We start from the raw sequence: 21,364 nt of genomic DNA, 5'->3' as shown, positions 1-21,364 counted from the left end.
GGTCCCTAAAAGAGGAATCCAGTCCTCCGTTCTGCCCTACCCTCAAACACACACAAGCCACTCTTTATTTCCCAGTGTGTTTGCGTGTGTGAGAGTGTGTGTGTGTGTGTGTGTGTGTGTGTGTGTGTGTGTGTGTCTGAGAGGGAGAGAGGGAGAAAAATCTGATCTTGGTTATCCTTGTCTTCATCTCCCTTTCTTTCAGGGTCTGTGTGTGGAGAGCAGCCTCTGTCTAGGTCTGCTGGGTCCATCATTGGAGGTCTGTGGCTCCCGCACACCTGGCTGCAGTCTGGGAGCCCCTGGATCTCCTTCATCCCCATGGGGGTGCTGTGGAGAGAGTGCCGCCCTTGCTGAGGGGGTGTGTGCTTCAGTGCATGTATAATCCCTGTGTCGCTGCCTCTTTCACCCTTTTCCAATCCCCCCTTCCACACTTTGGGGGTGATGGTGGCTGCAAGGTGTCTCTGCTGCAGGAGCCTGAGCAGCAGCACCTGGGGGACAGCCTTCATGGGCCCTGTGGCTCTCCCTAGCTCTCACCCTATCCTTTCACTACGAGCTGCCTGCCTTCCAGCCCCTCCAGAGCTCACAGCCCCCTTCTGCTTCACCACCACATGTCTGTGTGTGGCTTCTGCCACATGTCGCCATTCCCAGCCGCTCCCATTCCCTTGGTCTTGGCTCCTGGCTATTCTGGTTTAGCTCAGTGCATAAATCACCTTTTTCTGCTGCATTTGGAGGGTCCTTCCTTCTACACATACTTGAATTTGATTCCTCCAGGGCTTTCCTCCCTCCCCTGCTTCATGTATCTGCCCACCTCCTTCTGTTCCTGTCTGTTGTTCTTGCTCCTTCATCCTCTGTGGTCGTGGGAGATTTCACCCATGGAGAGAGAGCCCTCTGCCTTCTGTTTTTCTTTGTTTCTCCCACACCCACGGCCACCCCACCTGCAGACCAGGCTCTGCCTGGGCCCCTGGGGCTCTCACCCTCCCATCTCTCTAACAGAGGCCACTCCTTGCCCCTCTCAGCTCTGCCCCTGCTCCTGCCAACAACCCGACCCCCTACCTTCCTCCCTTTCTCCCTCCCCCTTGTCCCCTTCCCCAGCTGAGAGAGCTGTGCCAACATGCTTCCAGCTACACTGGGGCCCTGTGTCTAAGCCTGCCCTTTGATAGCTCTTCCTGTGAGTCTGGGATCAGGGACAAGCCCCCCTGCTCACCTTTCCTTGAATGGCAAAGTGAACTTGGAGCCTGCAGGGAGAAGCCCAATGTGGGGCACATCAGTTATTTCTTGGAAAGGCTGAGGCAGAAGCTCTGTGGGTCTGACAGATGCTTTTGCAGAGGGTAAGTGTATGTGACAGGCAGAGCCACTTGTTTATTTCCCAGTCACTGTGCTGAAAAGAAATGGAGCCGTCTCCCTCCTTCTATACCAGGGAAGCTGGCTTTGTTTATGGTTTATTTAGAGGTCTGAGCCCTGATCTTAAAATACAGCCACCTGCTCCAGGTGCAGGTTGAGGCCTGCCTCTGGGCTGGCCTGGCCTGCTGGGAAGATGGTGAGGAAGTACAGGGTTGCAGGGAGAGGCACCCTAGGAAGGGGGATGAAGAGACCTTAGTCAGTGGCCCAGATCCTTGCACCTGGTCGACTGTTATCTCTGCCTTCACTGCCAATGCTGATCTCTCAGCTGAGCCCACACATCTCAGACTCAGCTTTTCTCCCCCTGACAGGCGACGGGGCTGCACTGGCAGCTTGGCTGAGGGAGCTGCCTGACCTACATTCCCCACTGCGAGGAAGAGTTGGGTCCTTGACCTTCCCCCTGGGGTCTCAGCATAGAGGTGCCTTCCGCCCTGATGGACTGAACAGTTCACCTGTCTCCATCCTGCTCCCCACCAGCCATCCTCCCCACAGCAGCCAGAATGTCTTTTAAAAACACAAACCAGGTCATGTCATTCCCTCCTGAAAACCTTCCAGGGACTTCTCATTGCACTGAGAATGAAAACCATCTCCTAACCACAGCTCCAAGACCCCCTATGATACACTCTGCCCACCTCCCAAACTTCGGCTCACTGCTCTCTTCTCCACCAGCTGTGCTCCAGCCGCACGCCCGCTTTGCTCCCTGTACAGGGCCTCTGCACTATCACACTCCCTGCTTGGCATGGCGGTTCACAGGGCAGGCCCCTTCTTGCCACTCAGGTGATTTAAATTTCACCTCCTCAGAGAGGCCTGACTCCCCAGTCTAAACTGGAGCCTTTGGTCAGTTTCTCTTGTTGCGTTCACAACACGTATATTAAATAGTTATTGAATACATGATTGGATGATGAATGAATGAGGCCCCAGCTGCTATCTTAAGTTATTCTGTGCCTGCCAGAGTCTTGGCCCCAACCCCTTCCTCCCGATGCATCAAGAAGGGAACTGGATGGGGAGGGAGTCACTGTGCCTGGAGCTGTGGTCTGGAGCCCTCAGGCTCTGGGGTGCTCTCCTGAGCAACTGATCAGCTTAGTAGATCTCAGCCCTAGCTGCACATTCGAATCACCTAGGGAGATTTTAATTTAGCCAATCCTTCTAGATGCCTTGGGCCTCACACCAGGCCAATTAGATCAGAGTCTCTGGTGAGGGAAAATCAACATTTCTTAAGCTCCTAAATGATTCCAGGGTGGAGCCAAGGTTGAGCCCCTGAGCAGCCTGGCTTTGGGGGTGCGGATTGAGAGCTGTGTGTCCATGAGTCTGCACCCGGCGGTCAGTCTCAGGGATGGGGGCTGCGTCTCACTCGGTTTGGCAGACACCCACCCACTGCTGCAGCTCTTAGGGCAGGGCCTGCCTGCGGTGGGAGCACTGTGAGGGCTGAGTGCCTTTGTAGTCGCTTCCCTCCATGCCAGACTCCTAGACGGTTTCCTGTGCCTGCTCCTCCCAGAATTCTTTACCTTGGAAACAATTTGAGATTAGGTTCCGTCACAGTTTCTCCTCCTCCTTGGAAGAGGATCCTCTCCTGAGCCGTTTTGATGTTGATGGTGGAAATGGGGACGGAGGACAAAGGAGCTAGCCAGTCTATCTGGGTGGCTTTACAGTAGCAAGGGCGCAGGGGCGCTGCTGGGGATGGAGGCAGGCCTGGAGATGAGGGAGGCAGGAGAGGGATATCCTGGAATGAGGGAAGCCAGGTCTAGGCCCCAGTGAAGTTGGAGTCGGGGGAGGGGAGGGATTGAGAGGAAAATTGGAGAACAAAGGATTTTAGAAGTTTTGCTGCACGTTAAAAATGCAACTCCTCATGAAGTGTTTTCTCAGGAGGCAACAGTAAATGTTTATATGGCTTTTGCATTGTTCCTGGATGCTGGACTGAATTTGTTTTATAGGTGAGTCCTTGCCTGGGCCATTTGGCTTTATCTGCAGAGGCCACCCCCCGTTTGACTACAGCCCTTCCATCCCTGTGTGCTCCCTGGAGGCCAATGATGAGGGAGAGAAGGGTGTGGTTGTGTCTGAAGGGCTTCTCTAAGAGGCCTTTAATGAAAAGGGGCCCAGATCCTCCATATCTGGCCTGCACAGGGCCTACACCTGTGGGGTTGGAGCCCTCAAGTTGCCTCCTCTGATGCCTCCTGCTTCAAGTTCCTTATCCTTGGGGGGGCTCTTCACCAGCCCCACTAGGCACTGCTCCCTTGGGGGCCCTTCACTGAATTCCTCAGGACATCCTGAGACAAGACTGGGATAATTTATTTTTTATTTATTTATTTATTTTTGAGACAGAGTATTGCTCTGTCACCCAGGCTGTATTGCAGTGGTGCGATCGTGGCTCACTGCAACCTCCACCTCCGGGGTTCGAGCAATTCTCCCACCTCAGCCTCCTGAGTAGCTGGGACTATAGGCACGTGCCACCACACCCGGCTAATTTTTGTATTTTTAGTAGAGACAAGGTTTCAACATGTTAGCCAGGCTGGTCTCAAACTCCTGACCTTAAAAGTGATCCACCTACCTCAGCCTCCCAAAGTGCTGGGATTACAAGCATAAGCCACTGCGCCTGGCCCAAGGTTGAAATAATTAAGAGAAGTTTGATTAAATTTAAACTTAGAGTCACCACAAGGGAAATGAACAAGAGGATAACATGGCTGCAAGGGTAGGGGCAACCACCTCCCTCCAGGGATCCTCTCAGCCTCAGGGGTCTGGCCATCTTTCCCCTCTACCCTAGGTCCTCCTGAAGCCCACTGTGCAGAGGTTGAGGCCCAGGGACCCAGAAGCTCCCTCTCCTTTGGCCTCAGGCATATCCTCTGCAGTCAGCTGTCTCTCCTCTCCTGAACTTTCCGTGAGAGGCTGACAGCTGAACTGAAGCCCCCAGCCCCTCTCACTGGCCCTACCTTCTGGGACCAGTGGGATGCCCGGATCACAACAATTCACCCTGAGGCCCTCCAGTGCATTCAGGGAGTGGAGGAGCCTCAACCACCACCCACCACAACAGGTGACCAAGGAAGATGAAGATAGCAGAGAAAATGAAGAGCCAGCCCCGCACCTTGAAGCTAGCTGTCCCAATCCTGCCCTTAGCCATGAATCCTTGGGTGAAACATTTACTGTCTCTATGCCTCATTTTCCTCATCTTGAAACCTATGAGAGTCCCACACTTATAAGATTACTGTGAGAATTAAAAGATGCATTAAAGAGCTATATACCAAGGCCTGACACATAGCAAGTGCTTAAAATGTTAGCCATGATGAGTGCCAATTACTGAGTGCTTGTGGTGTGTCAGCCCTGTGCCAAGCTCTCTGCTTGCCTCTTGCCCTCGCTTGGGTACTATTATTACCTCATTTAATGATGCCCATTAAGTGGGGTGTTCAGACTCAAACATGTCTCTCTGGTATCCAAATCTGCCCTCTTAACTGTCTCAAGTAGGTGCAGGACCAATTAGGGTAGGCTAATTGCTGTAACAAACAACCCCCAAATCCCAGGGACTTAACATAATACAGCAGTCCCCCCTTATCTGCAGGGAATACATTCCAAGTCCCCCAGTGGTGCCTGAAACTACAGATAGTACCAATCCTAGAAATTTTTTTCTATACATACATACCTATGATAAAGTTCAATTCATAAATTAGACACAGTAAGAGATGAACAATAACTAATAATAGAATAGAACAATTATAACAATATGTCAATGTCACCACTCTTGTGCTTTAGGGCCATTATTACAAAAAGGGTGACTTGGACATCACTGTGGCCCTGAGACATTGATCTGATAACCAGTGTGGCTGCTAAGTGACTAAGGGGAGGGGAGCACCTGCAGCGTGGATTCGCCAGACAAAGGGAGGATTGCTGTCCTGGATGGGACAGCAAGAGATTTCACGCTACTGAGAAAAGCACACAATTTAACATTTATTAATTATTTCCACAATTTTTCATCAAATACTTTCAGACTTCAGGTAAATGAAGCCAAAGAAAGTAGAATCTCGGACAAGGTGGGGGGGGCAACTAGAAAACGGTGATTTCTTGCTTGTGTTACGGTCCAGTTGGGTGTTTGGAAAGCATCTTCCCCACATGGTGATTCCAAGATCAGGATCCTTCCATCTAGAGCTCTGCCAGCTCCCAGGGCCCCAGAATCCTTTCCCGGCATCCTCTGTATTAAGTTGAGCAATAAGGGAAGAGACAGAGCATGGACAATGACACAAAGATGCTTTTGAGGCCAGGTCTGAAAGTGGCAGACTTCACCTCTGCACATCCCCTGGCCAGAACTCAATCACATAAAACCACAGGGTGTCGAGATTATAGGAAGAAGCAGATCACAGAAACTGGGGTCCCTGGCATTCTCTGCTGCTGATGGATGAGCAGAAGCTGGTAGACATCCTGCATCCATTTCTCCCAAGGTGGAGACAGGGGGCACAGGAAAGTCCTCATTGCTATCCTTGGCTGGAACGACCTCACTCCAGGTCCAGGATGCAGCCCAGGATGCCCGGGCTCTCTAGGAGTCCTGGCTGGCACTGAGAAATGTTCTCTTAGCCTTCAATAGGACTTTGTTTTCCTTTTCTCAGAACAAAGTCTTCCACTGTGAACTTATCCACACTGCATTTTAGAAGAAGGGTGTCATTCCACGTTCCCACTGAAGCTGGAGGGGTTTGTGCAGAAGAATGTAGTGAGGGATTTTAGGTAGATCACAGACTCTTTTTTTTTTTTTTTTTTTTTGAGATGGAGTCTCGCTCTGTTGCCTATGCTAGAGTGCAGTGGTGTGCTCTCAGTTCATTGCAAATTCCACCTCCTGGGTTCAAGTGATTCTCCTGCCTCAGCTTCCCCAGTAGGTGGGATTACATGTGCCCACCACCACGCCCGGCTAATTTTTTTATTTTTAGTAGAGACGGGGTTTCACCATGTTGGCCAGGCTGGTCTCGAACTCCTGGCCTCAAGTGATCCTCCTGCCTCGGCCCCCCAAAGTGCTAGGATTTCAGGTGTCAGCCACCGTACCTGGCCAGATCACAGATTCTTGAGGCCAGAAGCCAGACTTGGAAGCTACGGAGCCAGGACATACATGCAGTTGGTGGCAGGATGCTGCAGTCCCAGCACAGTGCTGCACACAACACCATGCAGGCACCAAGGGTGGTGGGAGGTGCTTGGAAGCTACTGCTCTAAATGCACTGACTGCATGTCTTTGTCTGCAGGTTGTGGCAGAGTGGAGCACAGAGGGCTTGGAAAAGCCTGGCTGGTATAGATGGGAGGGAGAGGGCAGGGGGAGCTATAACATGTAAGAGTCTAGATGGGGCAGAATTCACCTAGACATGGAGTGGAAGCTCAAGGACCCCTGCTCCAAAAACCCACCCCGCTCCTCCTCCCTTGACCTCTACTCCTTCCCTAGGCTGGGAAGTTGTGAGAAATCTCTCAGGGTAAAATCCCTTTCAGTCCTGGTCTGTTTGTCTTTGTCATGCCCAGCTGTCCACCCTAGGACACATTCCAAGCTCCCAAACCTCCCTCAGTTCAGAGGTGCTCACAGCTGCTGCCCCAGCCCTCGCCCTTCTGCTGTGAAAGTGACACCTGCCCACCCACCTACCCATCCTCCGCCCATCGATCCATCCATCCATCCACCCACATACCTATCCCACACCCTGGATGACTCTGTGGGCTCCTGTTTCCATGGTTACTTCCAGGGCCTGAGTTGGCTCTGGGTTTTCTGAAAGATTCACCAGCTCTAGGCTATTCCCCACGACAGCTTTGTTGCTGGACCCAAACCCTGGATAGCTTCTGAGATACCACGCTGCTTGTAGCTCTCCCTACCCACAGATCAGGCATTGCCTGCAGATTGGTCCATCAAAGTGATCAGCTTTCTGGACCAAAATAAAATCAAGACTGGACACAGTGGCTCATGCCTGTAATCTCAGCACTTTGGGAGGCCAAGGTCGGAAAATCACTTGAGACCAGGAATTTAAGACCAGCCTGGGCAACATAATGAGACCCCGTTTATACAAAAAAATTTTTTTAATTAGCTGGGGATGGTGGTACACACCTGTAGTCCCAGCTACTGGAGAACCTGAGGCAGGAGGATTGCTTAAGCCCAGGAGTTCAAGGCTGCAGTGAGCTACAATTACAGCACTGCACTCCAGCCTGGGCAACAGAGTGAGACTGTGTCTCTAAAAAAAATTAATTTAATTAAATTAAAAGCTCTCCACTACTTGAACAGCGAGGCATTCTGGAAGGAGAATGCCTGGGGGGCTGCCACAGGAAAGCAAGTGGAAGTTCCCAGAGATAGGCAGGTGCTTGGCTGGGACAGCCTCTTTGTAATAATAACAAAAGTAGCATTTATTGGGCGCTTACTATAAGCCAGGCACTGTTATAAGGATTAACATCTAGTAACTAGGTTAATCATCACAACAACACGGTGGGGCATGTGCTAGGATGATCTGAGGGGGAAAAAGGCACAGAAAAGTTGAGTACCATGTTCACGGTTACAGAACTCACCAATGATAGAGCCAGGATTCAAGGCAAAACAGGGTGGCTCCAGAAACTTTGTTTGTTTGTTTATTTATTTATTTATTTATTGAGACAGAGTCTCACTCTGTCACTCAGGCTGGAGTGCAGTGGCACGATCTCAGCTCACTGAAACCTCCGCCTCCTGGGTTCAGGCAATTCTCCTGCCTCAGCCTCCTAAGTACCTGGAATTACAGGTGCACGCCACCACGCCTAGCTAATTTTTTGTATTTTTAGTAGAGACGGGGTTTCACCATGCTGGCCAGGCTGGTCTCAAACTCCTGACCTCGTGAGCTACCCACCTTGACCTCCCAAAGTGCTGGGATTACAGGCATGAGCCACCGCACCCGGCCAAAACTGTGTTCTTAAACATTGCATTCACTGCTTCTCTACAGCCTTCCACTCCCCCACCCCTGGGATTCTGGAAGTTTCCCTGAGTCATTTTTTCAAGACAGGAGGTTCCTGAACACCTCCCCAGCACTCAGCTCTGCTCTGAGCCCACATGTGAGAAGCCCCCCTTTCCATTCTAGGCCCACTTGGGAGCAGCTGTCAGTTACTCAGAAGCCTGGAAGGGTCACAGCTGTTCTCAGGAGGAGTCCCCTGGATTCTGCCATCTGGCTGGTCTGCCTGTGGGCTCTGGAGGATTCCCCCAGGACAAAGCCAAGCTGCAGCTTGTCCTTAGAGACCTTCAGGAGGGTGGGAAGAAGCAATCCCATCAGAGAAACCCAGCTGAGGGAAGACACAAGATGTTCCCCACGAGTGACAAAAAGCCAATTCGCACCCTTCCCTGCAGCCAAAAAATTAAGCTAATTTTTCATTTCTCTGCTTACGTGTGACTCAACTAAACATAGGCATCTAGGAATGCAAACAATGACTAGATTTTCTAATTTAGGGCAGTTTAATTACATCTTGCTAAAATGACGGAGGCTCTAGGTATTTTTATCGTGGTAGAAAGCTCTGTGACTGGGAAAGAGGAGGGTGGGGAACACAATGCTGGAAGCACCTCTCTCCTGACCCTCTCCCACCTGCACTGGCCTCCAGGCCTGCCCAGCAGAGTGTGTCTCCTGAGAGAAGGAGCGGTCCTCTCTTAGGGTTCTAATTTCCCCTGTTCTTGTTTATATTAAAGGAACATGTTTCCTTACATTACATTCATTCTGATTAGCTGGGGCTAGAAAGAAAAAGTCCAAATCACTTAGCAAAAAAAAAAAAAAAAGTTTCAAACACAAGATTATTTTTGAGAAAAATTTAGACTTCCCAGAAGTTTAAGGTATAAATATTAAGAAACCAAAATAAAAGATGTCAAAGGTAGAGTCTTCTAGTGCATCTTGCTCACCCAAATCCAGCTCTCAGTCCCTTCTGGGCATATGGAAGGGTGACATTTCCCTGGCCCCTCTTAAGTTTGGAGGAACCATGTGGCTTGTTCTGGGCAATGAGCTGTGACCTGAGGTGACAAGTTGCATATGGGCCAGAGCATTGAATGGCCCAGCTTGTGTGAAAGCCTCCAGTGTTTTCTCCCTCTGCTGTGGAAGTACATGTTGACATGATGGTGCCCCAAGGTCAAAGCAGCCTGGATCTCTGAGCTACCCGATGGAGTACAAGTGCCCTAGAGTCTCTGGGACCTGAAGTAGACTTTGTGCATTCAGCTGGGTCACATCACTGAGATTTGAGGGGGACTGGCTGTCTCCTATGGCAGAGTCTCTCTTACCCTGATGAACAAATAATGCTTTTGTAATAATCACTGTACAACAATACCACATTATTTTAATTATATTAGATTACTTTGGAATTTCAAAAAGTCATCTGTTCAGTTAGTCTGGAATAGGATGAAGTTTACTTTTATTGAGTCCAGAGAAAATTGTTGGAGAACATGTTTAACCTATTAAAGCAAACTTTCTGTGTTCAGATGAAGGCTTTAAAATTTACCCACATTTCAGGGTAAAGATAATGGCAGCCTCTCAGAAGAAAAGGGGTCAGAATAAGAGTGGGATTATATTTCTCAAAGAATTGTGGTTACAGGCACATCCATGAGTGGGAAGCAGACTCTTAGGAGGGAATAGAGATGGAGTGGTTGGGAAGGAGATGAGAAGATGTTTGAAGAATTTTAAAAAGGTTTTCTGTGTGATGTGCTGCCACATCAGGAAAGCACTCATTATAATGTCTTAGATAAAGTAATGCCGACTACTATCATAAACAAAAGTATCGTGGCTCAGTCATGATAGAATTTCACTTCTTATTCACATAGAGTCTGTCTTAGTTGATTTATGCTGCTATAACAAAATACCTGAGACTGGATAATTTATAAAGAACAGAAATTCCTCATGATTCTGGAAGCTGGGAGGTCCCAGATCAAGGTTCTGGCAGGACTGGTGTCTGGTGAGGGCTGCTGTCTGTTTCCAAGATGGTTCCTTATTGCAGCAACCTCCAGAAGTGGAGACGTTGTGTCCTTACATGGTGAGAGGGTGGAAGAGAGTGAACTCACTCTATCAAGCCCTTTTGTAAGAGCCTAATCCTATTCATGCAGGTACAACCCTCATGATTTAATCACCTCCTAAAGGCCCCACCTCTTTGTCACATTGATCATTAAGTTTCAACATGTGAATTTTGGGGGACACATTCAGATCATAGTAGAGTCCAAAATATTTGTTCTAAATTAGTGGGCATCTCTCCTACAAGTGATGATTCAGGGACTGGGCACCTCCCCATCTTCAACACATCCTTCTAATAGTGCAGAGCTCACTTACGTCAAGCCAGGAGAAGGAGAAAGGGAGTGGAGATGGATACAGGATGTTTTTATAGTCTAGGCTCAGAAGTGGCCCACATCATACCCACTCGCATGTCATTGGTCAGAACACAATCACATGACCAATCCTAGTTGCAAGGGAGGCTGGGAAATTTATCTACCTGTGTGGCCAGGAGGAAGAGGAATCAGGTTGGGTGAAGAGCTAGCCAGTTTACGTCACAAAAGGTCCCCACTGTTTCAAAGTTGGATTTGAGTATGCTTTAGCAAGCAACCCAATGTGGAAAGAGCTACAAATAGACCCAGCTTTGTGTAGGTTCTACTTGTGGGGTGGAGGGATGAGTGAGACTTTGCCTAAGGCACAATTTTCTGTTTCTTAGATTAAAATAATAATCATGACCTGACTCACAGAGACACCTTCTGGGATTGCCAAGTTGTTGGAATTTTAATACAAACAAGTGTAGGTGAGTCAGTTGTAAGCACCAAATAGCATGGGAAAGCCTGAGAGGAAATGGTAGGCCCTATTCTGGTGTCAAAATTACTACTTTATTTTATTTTATTATTATTATTCTTTTGAGACAGAATCTTGCTCTGTCGCCCAGGTTGGAGTACAGTGGCACGATCTTGGCTCACTGCAACCTCCGCCTCCCAGGTTCAAGCAATTCTCCCACTCTGCCTCCTGAGTAGCTGAGAATACAGGCATGCACCACTATGCCTGGCTAATTTTTGTATTTTTAGTAGAGACGAGGTTTCACTGTGTTGGCCAGGCTGGTCTGGAACTCCTGGCCTCAAGTGATCCACCCACTGTGGCCTCCCAAAGTGTGGGGATTACAGGCATGAGCCACTGGGCCTGACCAAAATTACTCTTTTAGAGAAGAATATGGTTTTCAGATCTCAGTACTACACACAGAATCAAATAAATATAGGGCTCTGTGAACCAGTTAAATGGTGGATGCCTACGAAAACTCCCTCTTGACACACCATTACTGGCTTGGGCGGCCCCATCTGGGAGGGGTTTGTGGGTGAACCCTGGGGCCCCCGCCCTCGGAGAAGTGGATGACGATGGGCTTCCTCTCATGGGGTCAGGCATGACCTGACCAAGGTGCCAACTCTTCAACAGAAAAGAACGGTGGCTTTTCTAAACCAATTTGTGGTGCACACTATACAGTTCCTCAACTGCTTTTCTATGGTTTGTGAGGAGAAACTGGCAGACCTTTGTCTTTGTATCCAACAAATTGAAACAACTCTCAACATTTTAGACACAAAGTTGTCATCTATCTCTGACCTAGATGATGTCACAGTTGAAGTATCTCCTTTAAGTGTCACTAGTGTCACAAATGGACTTCGGCACATTCTGAAGCCACTTCAGAGCAGTTACAGAACAGTACACAAGACTCTGGACCCCAGGAAAGTGAGGGATCAGCGGGAAATAGCTTAACTGTAGCCAAGGATCCAAGATATGCCAGAGATCTCAAAATAGCTCAAGTAGGTGTACCAGCGATGGCAATCAGAAACAAAATTAGGCCAGGCGTGGTGGCTTGCGCCTGTAATCCCAATACTTTGGGAAGCCAAGGCAGGTGGATCACTTGAGTTCAGGAGTCCGAGACCAGCTTGGCCAACATGGTGAAACCCCGTCTCTACCAAAAAATACAAAAAATAACCGGGCGTGGTGGCACATGCCTATAATCCCAGCTACTTGGGAAGCTGAGGGAGGAGAATCACTTGAACCTGGGAAGTGGAGGTTGCAGTGAGCCAAGATCGCGCCACTGCACTCCAACCTGGGTGACACAGTGAGATCCTGTCTCAAAACAAAAACAAAGCAAAACAAAAAGCAAAATGAGATCAGAAGGACTGGTCCCAGACCTTCCTGAGAGGCCAGATGCTCCAGTGCCTAATGGCGAAAGTGAAAAATTATAGAAGAAAGTTCAGATAGTGAATCTTCTTTTAGTAACTAAGCTTAATTTTGATAAGAATTACATATGCATATGTAGGGATACATTTATATTCTATGAGAGAGAGCCTGAACTGTAACTTTTAGTCATAAAAACATCAAATGGCCACATACACGTCCACCACCGAGCTTCTTCTATGTTAAAAAAGTAAAGCATTTATAACCTGAAAAACAAAAACCCTCTCTCTTGAGATTGCAAATTGGACATTAGCACATCCAATCCTGATAGATATGCAACTGCTTTAAGAAGCAGGAGCTTTGTGCAAGGAATGAGGAGGTCAATGATAAGGATAGTTGGACTCATTCACATTGTTGCCCTGCTCTAGCTGGGACCAGCTCCCCGGGAGCACCACAGCTACTGTAAGGTTGGCAATCAAGTTGGCTTTGAAACTGTTTATACAAGCTGATTGCTACTAGAAACCTAGAAGTTCACAGGAAGTTCCATGCAAGGAACCAGAGAAAAAGGCTTTGAGCTGTGTTAGCGTCTCCATTTGAAGGTTTCAGGGGTGGTATGCAGCAAAGGCAGAGGAAAGATGTTATTAGATGAGGACCTGAACAACGGGGACTGTTTGCAACTCTAACACCGCCAGATGTGTTGTAGTGGCCAACCACCTCACTGCCCTGGAGACAGTAGAGGGTAGAGAGCAGGTTAGCTAGGACTTATGTATTTAATTCATAAGTAGGAATCTGTTACTGGCACAAATATTTTCCTGTGTTGTGGCAGGAGGAGCTACTATCGCAGGCAGCACCACAGGAGCAATCGAAGCTAGCTTGGATAATGAGAAGAACTTGGATCAATCCTTGCGGGAGACAGATCAGCAACTTTTGGCAAAGAGTGGCTGTGCAATTTGAGAGCTGATTTTAAACTGGAGGGGCCTTTTGAATTCCCTCTGTTGATGTGGCTAATCAAGCCCAAGGAATAAAAAGAGGCAAAATGGCAGCTTCTGCAAGTGAGATGGAATAATTGAGTTTAAACTAGGGCAGTGGGCTGGTTTGGGGGCTGCTGTATCTTAAGCTGAGAAGCAAGATGAATGGGAGAGCAGCTCCCTTGGTCCCACTCAGGGGACACCTCAGATCCAGCCTGGGACTTAGTACCCCCTGATTTGTCCCTCGAGGAGTGATGTTGGTCACACATAAGTCATTTCTCAGGCCTCAGCATAAATGAGACAGTGTCGCCCCCCGGGTACATTAAATTTTGGAGTAAGTAACTTGTGTTTTATTTGTGGCAAGAAACAACATTTTAGCTTGTAACTTGGAGTAAATGTGGTCTGTGGATATCGCCAAGGGGCAGAGTCTTTTGTTGGAAAGGCTGGATGTTGTGCTCAGATGTTAGTGATGTGGCAGGGGCAGGGCAGGCTGCAGAGGCACCAGATCCCATCGCCTTAAATCCCCAAGGCTCCACACTCTATAGGGGAAGAAGAAAGGAGAAGCTGGGTTGAATGAGGAGACGTATTGAGTGTTCTGAGGGGGCCCATTGGCCTTAAGTGAAGATGTTTTCCTGTGAATATGTTTCCCGCATACTTCTAAAAGGGAGTTGTGCAGCCTAGTTGTTGGCTCTGGAAGAGTTGTAAGGTGATAGATTTTGTTGCATTAAATTCAAAGCACAGGCCAGTGGCTTCCTATGAGAAGAGCAGTTAGAGCAATGCAAAATCCTTGTGCCACATCATGAGAAAACCCATCTCCAAATCTTCATTTTTCCTCAAGGATTTAGGAGTTGAATGTTTATTTCTTTTGACTATGCAAGAGCTGAAAAGGCCATGAGGACACTCAGATTTATGTGGGTTACACTTAGTAGGCATGTACAAATGGGCATGGCTGGTTGAAAATAAGCCTCATCTAAGTGTTGAAACCAATTGGTCAGACTTTCTGGGGGGTGGTGATGGATGCTTTGCTAGTACATAATTCATTGCAATAAGGACATGTTGTTGTCAAGAATACACTGCTAGAAATTATATTCCCAGTCTTAGGACTTTGAGCTGTACCAAAACTCCTATTGATCTGAGGGTAAATTATTAAGTGAAAAGAAACACTTAGAATCCACTCTTCCCCTTTCTTCTCTCTGTTAGCACCTGTACCATCTGTGAAAGATTTTGTTTTTGTAGACACGCATGTCTGTGTGTTTGTGGAGGGGATACTTTCTGGAGGTGAGGAAAGATGTAAGGAGGATGATAGAAAAGAGCAGGGAGGGTCATATTATAGACATACTTAATACTGTTAATTCAATCACACACTGTCGACAAGAGAGATGGTGTCAGTGTTCTATCAACCATATCAATTAGTGCCAATTTGGCTATTCATCTATTTCTTTATATATCCACCCATTTGTAAATGTATATCTAACTCTCCAAAAAAGCATCTGAGTCAGCTGAAATGTATTTTATCCCATTCCTCCTTCCTTCATTTATTCAACAAATATTCGTTAAGGTCTTACCGTGTGCTCATGAAAATACAGCTTTGAGCAAGGCAGATAGATAAAGGGTCACAGATAGGGCCACATGTTAGGGATGCCTGGGGGTCCCCAATCTGAACAGCAGTTCCTAGCTCTCTATTTCATTATTTCCAGAAGTAGATGAAGGCGAGAGGACGGCATTCACATGAGTCCACATGTGTTTTCACTAGGGAGGGAGGGAGTGCATTTATTGTTTCCGCTGCTCCTTGGCCTGTGGACTCTCCCAATTTTGATTTGCACAGTGTTTGAGTCAGATTGCCTTCTAAGATCTTCCAAACCGATTTTAGCCAGCTGGTTTTTAATGCAGTAACCACCAAGATATTCCATTATCTCTAGATCCTTGGTTTTTAATTTTTCCCCTTTCTAACAGCCCAAATTAGAAATAATGTGGAAAAACTTAGGAAACACAAGTGCAGAGAAAATAAATAAGACCAGTTCAATGGTCTTATATCCTAAACAAACTTGAATGTTGGACCTTGGACTGGGGTCACCTTTTTCCTCCTGGGCACATGGTGCTCTCTGGCTGAGGAAGGGACCAACGAGGGTATTTGAGAGACACAGGTCTTCCCTCCAGCACCCAGCCTGGCCAGAAGGCATCTGGCAGGGGAGGTGTAGGAGCCTGCTCTGTGCTCTAAGACAGCTGGGCATGAGTCAGAATGGACTTAAGGGCAGTGCAAGCCCCAGAGCCAGGCTGATCATATTTTTCAAGACTTAAAATGGAAACACATTGTTTGACACATATGTTACAACGGGACAGAGAATCTGGAATTAGAAAATTCACATTGCAAAATTCACATTGCAAGGTGTGGTAGCTGGGTCCAAAGTGGGATTCAGAGAGATGTGAGGTTTGCTTTTGGTTGAACTGATAGCCCATCTGTGGAACTCTGAGCACCTGTCTATGGACAGTGACATGCACAGGGCCTTTGCTGGCCAGAGAGCGTGGAAGACGTAGATGGCAGAGTTGCCTTGGGAAGGAAGAGAAGTAGAGACTGAAGGATGCAGGGAATGGCAGAGGGTCAGTCCCTCACGGGCTCCTCTTGCAGACAGAAGGCTTAGAAGGAAAGCCAGAGGGGCCGCTGTTATAAGGAGGTTGAGGACACTGGTATAAGCAGAGGTGCTTTGAGGCTTATGGACTAAATGTGGGAGACACTCTTCTTCTATCTCTGTATGGAACTCAGCATTGCTCTCACATCTCATGGGCTGGTGATTTTAGATGCTCCAAGACATGGAACCTCTCCTCACCCAAAATAATCAGCATTCTCCAAGGGGCATCATCAGCAGTGAATTCCAAGAAAGCTTCAACTGAGTGGACCGGGGCATGGGGCTGAGGAGACCATTTGGGGTTGAGAGATCCTGTGTGAGAAGAGAGAGGCAAGTAGAGGAGTGCAAGGTCAGGGTGTTCATGAGGTTTAAACAAGGCGAGCACAATCACAGAAACAGTAGAAGACCGCATAGCAACAGGGGACGTTTTCTTTCAAACTCAAAATTGGGTCACATGGTAGGAGACACAGCTGGATAATAGGACAGAGTATCTGAATCCAGGACTGGTCCAGAAAAATGGCCAAAGCTGTGTCAGATTAATTTAATGGAAGGTTTCATTTGATTAGATTCCCAAGCCCTGGCTATGCATGCTCATTTATCCAGCCTATTGTCTAAGCAGAATGGGAACCCACAGTCAACTTGATAGAACAGCAGAGCGCTGCCAGCCAGCCTCTGGCTTTGAATTCTTTTTCTGATCTAACATTTTAAGGAGGATGTGTCAGGAAGGCCTATTTAGAATATAAATGATTGCTTAAACTCTTTTAAAGGCTTTAAGAGTATATTTTAATCATTGAGCCTTCCCTTAAGCCCAGCAGAGTATTTGAGAATAAATTGTTGTGCATTTGAGTCAACCAAAATTGGGTAGACTTGCTGAATTTATGAGCCTTTCTCTTCTCCTGGTCTTTCTCATGGCCGTGGCAATGTGCACTTCCACTAGCTTGTGAAATGCATATGAAGTCTAATTTTCCCCAAATTGATCTATTCTACACCACTGAATCTTAGCCATTGCATTTTTATGCCAGAATCAAATTTAGCTTATTATATTGTTGTTGTGGAAAATAATTATAATCCTTTAATTGTCACAATTTTATAAGAATTCACAAATGTTATTTAATTCCATCCTCACTATAACACTGAGGACCAAGGAGAAGGGGAATCAGCATCTGGGCCTGCAACTCCAAACTACCCCCTTTTTCCAAATGGCCAATTGAGGTTCTTAAAGGCTGGGTGACTTGCACATAGCCACACAGATCTAAGCTGTGCAAGCAGGAAATGTGGAAGCTCAGGGGAGCTGCCCTGCCAGTGGTGAGTTCTGGTCTCATCGAGTGCTCTCTGCAAAGCTGATGAAGTGGGTTTGATCATCTCTACCTTGCAGGCTCACTGCGAGTGCAGTGGACATGCAGGCGCCAGCACAACGCTAGACCCATGCCAAGGGCTTAGTTGTTCCCTTTCTTCCCCCATATCCAAGTGATTGCAAGTTCCATTTAGAGATTCTGAAGCCCACTGGTGCTGAGATGTGACAGCATAAAACTTTTCCCTCAATCAGCCTGGAGGCTAAGGGGCTAGTAGTCATACCATGCATGCGCGCACACACACACACACACACACATGCACACATCTGAGTGGGCTAGAAGGTGAGCTCCTCTCAGGATTTCAAATCTACAGCAGGTTAAGAGGAAGACAGCTCTTCCCCATCAGCTACTGTTCTGGTCTCTAGAATCAGCTCCATAAATATCCCCACCCTCTCTCCACTACACTCACATTCATGGCAGTCCCCTCTTCAGCTCTAAACTTTACAGGTCTCTAAATCTTTGCCTTTCAAGTCGAGCTGGTTCTCACACCTGCCTGCTGACTTACACATGGCATTTGGCCTCCTCCAGTCCCATTGACTCTGCTGGGTGTGTCCTCACTCCCTCCCTGTCCAGTGCTCCCTTTGCTCGCAGGTTGGTGAAGGATGTAGGAATAGCCTGGAACACTCTCTATTTGAGCCTTGCACTCTCTTAGCAAGCTCAGCTTGAGTCAGGAAGAGTGGGGATCACAGGATGTCACCACTGTGGCCACCTCTTCCAGGCTGGACTCCGGGGTGAGAACCTTTGCCATCACCTGGTCCAACTTCCTTTTTTTACAGAAGGGAAATTCCATGCTTAATTCTGGACTTAAACTACCTGAGCAAGATGTTTTCATTCATTTGTGGCAGGATAACTGGATAAACATCTCTTATTTACCCCTCCTCAGGCTCCTCTGGAAAGAGAGGTGCCCCATCTGGTTTCAGTGAGGAATTAAATTCGGAAGACTTAACTGGAGCCCTTTTAGCCAATAGCCTGCAGGCAGATGTCTGGAGGCACTGGTTCCTGGTTCAGGGACACCAAGGCTGGCTCGTGGGTGACTGTCTCAGTCTTTTCCTCACACTGTCACCTCATGTTTTCAAGGAGGCTGCTGTACCCCCAGGCATGTGTCTGTGTATCGCACAGGAAGAAGGAAAGTAAGGACATTGCCAGCAAATGTCTTACATCTCATCAGCCTATACTGTGTCTCCTGACCACTCCTAACTGCAAAGGATGCTGGGAAAAAAGAGCATTGTAGCTTCTCCAGCCTCTGTGGTAGGCGTAGATAAGGGATTAGAATTGGGTGTTACTGAATCAATGTATCAGACACTTCTCAGTCAGGCTAGAGCCAGATTTAACTAGATTTAGAAGGAAAAAGTATGTTTCTTTCACCTGCATGTAATGAAGGAAATCTATGCCCTTCATACACTTAATAAACCTGTAAGTCTCTACTATGGGCAGGTACTGTGCTAGCTAGACATTACAATGTGTGGGGGCAGACACTGGGGACCCCTAGACGGGGGAGGTTGGGAGTGGGGGAAGAGTTGAAAAATGATTGGGTACTATGCTCACTACCTGGGTGATGGGATCATTTGTACACCAAATGCCAGCAACACACAATTTACCCATGTAACACACTGGCACATGTACCCCCTGAACCTAAGATGAAAGCCAAAATAAATAAAATAAGATAAGGTAAGATAAGATGAAATAAGATAAAATAAAATAAAATAAAATGCCTGAGGGGAAGATAAACCAATATTCAGTTAGCAAATACTTACTGGATGTTTATTGTGTGTCAGGCCCTGGAGGATTGGAGAATGAAGATGCATCCTTGGTTGCCCATAGCACCCAGTCTACTTTGGAACAAGAGTAGTGTACAATGGGAACATAGAGGAGGGTGCCAAATTCAGATGGTTAAAAAGAGTCCTCCTGGTGGAGGTGACACTGACCTGGGTCACCTTATGATATGGTTTGGCTGTGTCCCCACCGAAATCTCATGTTGAATTCCCATGTGTTGTGGGAGGGACCCAGTGAGAGGTAATTGAATCATGGGGGCAAGTCTTTCCCATGCTGTTCCTGTGATACTGAACAAGTCTCACGAGATCTGACAGTTTTAAAAAGAGGAGTTCCCCTGCACAAGCTGTCTCTCTTTGCCTGCTGCCATCCATGTAAGACGTGACGTGCTCTTTGCCTTCTGCCATGATTGTGAGGGGTCCCAGCTATGTGGAACTGTAAGTCCATTAAACTTTCTTTCGTAAATTGCCCAGTCTCAGGTATGTCTTTATCAGCAATGTGAAAATGGACTAATATACCTTAGTATCACCATTTCAGGGGAGGCATCTGTATTTCCTGACCCACTGCTAATTAGGCTCTGAGACATCTAGATTCTAGGCCATGACGGAGGGCATCTTTCCAATTAAGTTACATTCCATGCACAGTGATTGAGTTCCTACTCTATGCTCATGATATTTACAACTAAGAAGAGAAGAGAGAATAATAATAAGATAATAATAATAACAATATTACCACCACCACCATTTATCAAGGGCTTACTATGTGCCTACGTGCAAGACAAGTCCTAAGCACTTTATGTATATTAACTTATTTAATCCTCAGAACAATCCAGAAACGTGGCATCTCCCTACTCATCCAAAGTTGTCACCCCTCTCCTAGGGGCACCATCAGAAGTGGATTCTCAGAAAATTTTAGCTGAGCGAGAGAGGTTGGGATAAGGTTATGGGGATTAGTAGACTTTCTGGGGACAAGAAGTCCTATATGAGAACATTGGGGCAAGAACAGGAACTATTGGAATATTGACATCTCTGGGGTCAAATAGGCAGGATTCATTACAGAAATAATAAAAGGCTACATAGCTACAAGGGCCTTTTTTTCACCCAAACTGAAAGTTCAGTCATGTGGTTGGAGGCATGATTGGACAATGAGACAGGTTATCTGTATTCAGGACTGGTCCTTAACTTGATCGTGGGTTTTATTTGATTGACTCTGTCAACCCTAGTTATTGTGTGCTTATTCATTCAGCTTATTGTTAAGCAGAATGGTAACCTACAGTCAACTTTTATTTTATTGATTTATTTTTGAGACAAGGTCTCACTCTGTTGCCCAGGCTGGAGTACAGTGATACGATCATGGCTCATTGCAGCCTTGACCTCCCAGAGTCAAGCAATCCTCCTACCGCAGCCTTCCAAGTAGCTGGGACTACAGGCATGCACCACCATACCCGGCTAATTTTTTTTTTTTTTTTTTTTTTTTGAGACAGAGTCTCGCTCTTTCACCCAGGCTGGAATGCAGTGGCACGATCTCAGCTCACTGCAAGCTCCACCTCCCAGGTTCACGCCATTCTCCTGCCTCAGCCTCCCGAGTAGCTGGGACTACAGGCACCTGCCACTGCTCCTGGCTAATTTTTGTATTTTTTAGTAGAGACGGGGTTTCACCGTGTTAGCCAGGTTGGTCTCAATCTCCTGACCTCGTGATCCACCCGCCTCGGCCTCCCAAAGTGCTGGGATTACAGGCATGAGCCACTGTGCCCGGCCATACCCGGCTAATTTTTGATTGTTTGTAGAGATGGAGTCTCACTATGTTGTCCAAGCTAGTCTTGAACTCCCAGCCTCAAGTGATCTTCCTGCCTCAGTCTCCCAAAGTGCTGAGATTACAGGCATGAACCACTGCACCTGCCCTACGGTCAACTTTTAAAAAACCAGCAGGAGCATGTCCCATAGAGAGAGGCTAGAATGGAACTCTGAGAGACAGCATATAGTTTTTCTGGCAAAAGGACAGGGTTTGAGGAAACTATATTCACTGTAAATGGCGGCAATATCACTGAAAAGACTGATCAAAAGAGGATAAGCACCAAATTCAGTACATAAACTCTGCCTCAATCTTGGGCTGACCTCTAAATTATGCATTTGTGGGGATTTGAGCTGCCACCCAGGAGACAG

The 21,364-nt window shown here is 47.3% G+C and overlaps 1 protein-coding gene across 5 annotated transcripts in view; it reads left to right on the top strand.

The window, feature by feature from the left end:
* STK3 (serine/threonine kinase 3) overlaps nt 1-21,364 on the top strand; it is a 427,140-nt gene that overhangs the window by 389,926 nt on the left and 15,850 nt on the right. Inside the window, exons 12-13 of one of the 5 annotated variants that reach the window (XR_009214835.1) lie at nt 203-355; nt 1,707-2,252. The exons of 2 other annotated variants lie outside the window; for them this stretch is intronic. The gene's annotated coding sequence lies outside the window, so the exon portion shown is untranslated. Of the gene's footprint in view, nt 1-202; nt 356-1,706; nt 2,253-11,019; nt 11,036-21,364 lie in introns of those variants that run through there. 2 more of the 5 variants (XM_058443994.1, XM_058443992.1) reach the window with 2 other exon arrangements.

The sequence above is a fragment of the Hylobates moloch genome, unplaced genomic scaffold (assembly GCF_009828535.3).
Source record: "Hylobates moloch isolate HMO894 unplaced genomic scaffold, HMol_V3 SCAFFOLD_9, whole genome shotgun sequence".
In the NCBI taxonomy this organism is placed as follows: Eukaryota; Metazoa; Chordata; class Mammalia; order Primates; family Hylobatidae; genus Hylobates; species Hylobates moloch.
This window is presented reverse-complemented; position numbering and strand designations above follow the sequence as displayed.